The sequence below is a fragment of the Triticum aestivum genome, chromosome 5A (assembly GCF_018294505.1).
Source record: "Triticum aestivum cultivar Chinese Spring chromosome 5A, IWGSC CS RefSeq v2.1, whole genome shotgun sequence".
Lineage (NCBI taxonomy): Eukaryota > Viridiplantae > Streptophyta > Magnoliopsida > Poales > Poaceae > Triticum > Triticum aestivum.
In genome coordinates, this window is record NC_057806.1 from 656824509 (window position 1) to 656830286 (window position 5778).

Consider the following 5778-nt stretch of genomic DNA (forward strand, 5'->3'; position numbering starts at 1 on the left):
TTGAAAAGCTCAATCTTGAGCAAGAGCATGAGTTCTTAAAAGCAATCAATGATGATCTCCGCAAGAAAAGTTCTTCTCACATTGCCAAGCGTTTACTCTTATCCACTTACATGCCTCAAGTCAAGTCTAGTAACAAGAACAAGAAAGATTCTTCCTCTAGCAGTAACAATGATCATGCTAAATCCAATATTGTTGCTTCTAGTAGTTCTCTTGATTCCAATAATGATTCTCTTAGCCAAGTTACACTTGAGCAAGAAAACAGCTTATTGAAGGGAATTATAGAGAAAGGAGTGTACAAAAGCCTTCCCGGGAGTAAGCAATTCGAGGAAATTGTGAGCAAGCAAGGAATGCACCGGAAGAATCAAGGTGTTGGTTTTGAACGAAAGTTCAATGCCAATGGAGTTGAGTGGGAAGAAGATCAATACCCCAAGACAAAGTTTGTTCCTCAACAAGAGAAGTATGATACTTCTTTCAAGGGGACACAAGCTCAAAATGATCTTCCACCACAAGACTACAAGCAAAAAGGCAAGGACAAGCTTCAAGAGGAAATTGATGCATTTGAAGAAGCTCCTAAGACCTTAGTCAAGTGGATTCCCAAGACTACTTAAAGTTCCACTTCATCAAGTACGACTACAACTCCAAAGATTCCCATCAAGATGATGTGGATCCAAAAGAAGAAGAACTAGAGAGTTCTTGAGGGTGACTTCGCCAACATACTTCACTCTTATCATTTTGGCAAGAACAAGTGCAATCAACTTCCACATCTTGCACTAGTTCAAGGAGTCACAAACCCTCTTGTAGGTAAGACAAGGGACAAGGTAACCTAAAATTTTTCATGGACATCATCTTGTGTGTGCATCACTCTATGTCTATGGATATCCTTGTTTGTTCCTTGTGGGACTAACCCATGTAGGCATTGAAAGTGCAATTCACTCAAATGGATAGCTCCAAGTGATCTACATCAACATTGAGCATCCACATCTTCAACATCTACATGAAGTCATCATCGACTGTGACGCCCGGATAATTAAGCTACAGTAAACCTTTAATAATGATGCCACGTCACCTCGGTTACTGTTGATAAACTCGCGTTAGTTCAAAACGATTCAAATTCAAATTTAAAATATTGGCAAACAACAAAAGTTTTCAAACTTTAAAACTAAAATGTTCAAGTTGTAGAAAATAAATCATAAATAATATTGATACAGAAACCACATTTTTGCAAAGTGTTTAGATGCACTAAGGTAATTAAAGCAGCAACAAAACATTTAATTTAATACCTTTTTCAATTATAAAATATTAAACTATTTTATTTAGCTGTCCAAATTAATGTGGCAGCGTTGTATTCCTAAATACTAATTTAGGTGTTGAAATTAAATTTTACAAAAACTAAAATAAATTAATTATTAAAAGAAACAGAAAAGAAAATTATGAAAATACAAAAGGAAAAAGCAAAACAAAAAAACAAAAAAAGGAAACCCCCCTGGGCCGTGGCCCAACTGGGCCAAACCCCCCAGGCCCAGCCGGCTGGCCCATCCCGCGCTCCTTAACCCCCCACTCCTCACCCGGTCCATCCACCGACACCCACACCCTCCTCGAAAATATCTCGACCCCTCCCCTCTCTCCCCCGATTGGATCGGGATCGAGAGGAGGAGGACCCCGACGCTGCGCCCCGTCGCCCTCCGTCGCCGCCAGGACCGCGCCGCCGCCCGGAGCTCGCCGCCCCACGCCAGGACGCCGCCACCTCGCTGTCCTTCCTCCACTCCGTCGCTCGTCCCCGTCGGCCTCCCCAAACTTCCCCGAGCCCGCTGCCCGTTCCCTACTCCCCCTTGTGAGCACCTCCCCTCCTCTCTGTCCCGCACTCCGTCCCGCCTGCGATCACCGCCCCGTTCATGCCCGATGCGTGCTCGCCGTGCATGCACGCTCCCCTCTTCCCCCTTCCCGCCCCCCTGTCCGCCTTGGCCGGTGCTCTCCTCCGCCCCGACCGGTGCCCAGGGCCAACCGGGGGATCACCCGCGCCCACCTCCCCTGCTCTTGCGCTCGTCGCCCGGGGCCGTGCCTCGCGCGCCCGCCTCTGGCTGCCACCGCCACCGCGCCTCGCCCGTCCGCCTACACCGTGTTGTCGCTCGCCGGCACATGCGCGCCCATGGCTCCGGTCCCCGCCGAGCCCAGCCCCGCCTGCTTCCCGCCGTGGCCGCCGGCCAACTCCCAGTTCTGCCGGAGCAGTCGGGCCTCTAGCCCCCCCCCCCCCGCTGCGTGGCCTCCCCACATGTGCCACCCGCTTCCCCCGGCCTCCCGCACGGCCTGCTGACCCTGGCCGCCGGCGCCTCGCCGGGTCACAGCCTCGCCCCCCCACACCCGAGCGAACTACGCTCCGTTGGGTCAGCCCCGACGGGCGCCCGCGCCCGATAAACCCCGTCGCCCTGCCGGGCTACGCCCGCACCCCGTACCCAGCACCCGCTAGGCCCTCTGGGGCCAATGACATGGGGCCCCAGCCCCAGAACGATTATAAAAAAAGAATTAAAAAAATATATAATAAATAAATTAATAATAAAATTAATTAATTAATTAATTAAATAACTAATTAATTAATTAATTAATTAACTTATCTAATCTTGTTTAGTTTAACTAATTAAGATTAATTAACCTAATAAATAGTTACCCTAATTGTTAATTAGCTAAACAATCCCTAACAGGTGGGACCCACCTGTCAAGTTGACCAAGTCAACTGCTGACGTCATGCTGACATCATGATGACGTCAGCAGACACTATTCTGGATAATGTTGATTAAATTAATTAAATAAATCCTAAAAATGACTTAAATCTTTTAAAATTAATATAAGGTAAACCGTAGCTCGGATCGAAAAACTTTGTACATGAAAGTTGCTTAGAACGACGAGACGAATCCGGATACGCAGTCCGTTCGTCCGCCACACCCCCCTAACCTATCGAACCCGCAACTTTCCCCCTCCGGCTCCTCTGCCCGAAAACACGAAACACCGGGAATACTTTCCCGGATGATTCCCCCCTTAACCAGTACCACCTTATCCCATGTTAGGGCACGCCTAGCATCGCTTCTTGTCATGTCATGCACCGATATGCATCTGTTTACTTGGTATTCATTGTTTCTTCCCCCTCTTCTCTCCGGTAGACTACGAGACCGACGCTGATGCTGCCCAGTTCGACTACGGAGTTGACAACCCCTCTCTCTTGCCAGAGCAACCAGGCAAGCCCCCCCTTTGATCACCAGATATCGCCTATTCTCCTCTATACTGCTTGCATTAGAGTAGTGTAGCATGTTACTGCTTTCGTTAATCCTATTCTGATGCATAGCCTGACATTGTCGCTACATCTGTTGATACCTTACCTGCAATCCTAAATGCTTAGTATAGGGTGCTACTTCATCATCATTGGCCCTACATTCTTGTCAGTCTGCCTTGCTATACTATCGGGCCGTGATCACTTGGGAGGTGATCACGGGTATATACTATACATACATACATACTATACAGATGGTGACTAAAGTCGGGTCAGCTCATTGAGTACCCGCAAGTGATTCTGACTAGGGGGCTGAAAGGACAGGTGGCTCCATCCCGGTAGAGGTGGGCCTGGGTTCCCGACGGCCCTCGACTGTTACTTTGTGGCGGAGCGACAGGGCAGGTTGAGACCACCTAGGAGACAGGTGGGCCTGGCCCTGTTCGGCGTTCGCGGATACTTAACACGCTTAACGAGATCTTGGTATTTGATATGAGTTGGCTACGAGCCTATACGCACTAACCATCTACGTGGGAGTAGTTATGGGTATCCCGACGTCGTGGTATCAGCCGAAGCACTTCAGACGTCAGCGACGGAGCGGTGCACGCCGGATTGGAACGTAAGCCTGCTCTTGTATTAAGGGGGCTAGTTCTGCTTCCGGCCGCCCACGCAACATGCAGGTGTGCTATGGGCGATGGGCCCAGACCCCTGTGCGCTTAGGTTTAGACCGGCGTGCTGGCCTCTCTGTTTTGCCTAGGTGGGGCTGCGACGTGTTGATCTTCCGAGGCCGGGCATGACCCAGGAAAGTGTGTCCGGCCAAATGGGATCGAGCGTGTTGGGTTATGTGGTGCACCCCTGCAGGGAAGTTAATCTATTCGAATAGCCGTGATCTTCGGTAACAGGACGACTTGGAGTTGTACCTTGACCTTATGACAACTAGAACCGGATACTTAATAAAACACACCCTTCCAAGTTCCACAGACAACCCGGTGATCGCTTTTCCACAGGGTTACGAGGAGAGGATCGCCGGGTAGGATTATGCTATGCGATGCTACTGGAGATGCTACTTGGAGTTGCTACTTGGAGATGCTACTTGGAGGACTTCGATCTACTCTCTTCTACTTGATGCAAGACGGAGGCTGCCAGAAGCGTAGTCTTCGATAGGACTAGCTATCCCCCTCTTATTCTGGCATTCTGCAGTTCAGTCCACTGATATGGCCTCCTTACACATATATCCATGCATATGTAGTGTAGTTCCTTGCTTGCGAGTACTTTGGATGAGTACTCACGGTTGCTTTGCTCCCTCTTTTCCCTCGTTTTCCTCTTCTTCTCGGATGCCGCAACCAGACGTTGGAGCCCAGGATCCAGATGCCACCTTCGGCTACGACGACTACTACTCTGGAGGTGCCTACTACTACGTGCAGCCCGCTGACGACGACCAGGAGTAGTTAGAAGGATCCCAGGCAGGAGGCCTGCGCCTCTTTCGATCTGTATCCCAGTTTGTGCTAGCCATCTTATGGCAACTTGTTTAACTTATGTCTGTACTCAGATATTGTTGCTTCTGCTGACTCGTCTATGATCGAGCACTTGTATTCGAGCCCTCGAGGCCCCTGGCTTGTATTATGATGCTTGTATGACTTATTTATGTTCTAGAGTTGTGTTGTGATATCTTCTCGTGAGTCCCTAATCTTGATCGTACACATTTGCGTGCATGATTAGTGTACGATTGAATCGGGGGCGTCAATCGACAAAACCCGAGGTAAGTTCATCCCTCTAAGGGGGGATATCACATCTAGGGGGAGCTTTACTCTAAGACTTGAGCTAAAGCAACTCTAAAGATGTGAACACAACAATGCTTTATGTAAAAGTGGTAACCCCACTTGAGCTTAAACGATGAGTATGACCTATGATCAAGTGTTCTCACTTGACTCCTAAGTCAATATACTCATATATAGATGACCTAGTCATCGCAAATTGCTTGATAGATGCTAGAATTGGTTGTGCATGCCTTGTCACATATTTAATTTGCCATCTTATTGTGTGAGCATGTTGGTTGCATATTTTACTCATTCGAGGACATCCACTTGTTGTTTTGATTGTTTGGTTTTATTTCCCTTTGCCAAGTGGATGGACAAGAGTGCCTAAGAACCTCCTCTAGCTATCTATGCTTTTCTCGTCTCAAACTCTATTCATGCTACATCACAAAATTTGATCAAGTCAGATTCGAACCACTCTGTGTGAGGAGCGCTCGGAGTCCCCGATTCGTCATAGACTTAAACTTCCAAAACCTCTTTATGATTCTCGGTCTGATCGATACCCCACTTTCGGTCCTACCGAGATCATTAAGTTGATCTAGGTTTTCGATCTCGGTGCAACCGATTTGAACCTTTCGGTCACACCGAGTTTCAGTAACTGCATGCAGTTATGAATCTCGGTGCCATCGAGTTGTTCCACTCGGTCACACCGACAGGGTCGGGCTATATATAGTCACGGGCAAAAATTTGGAAATTTCTCCAAACCCC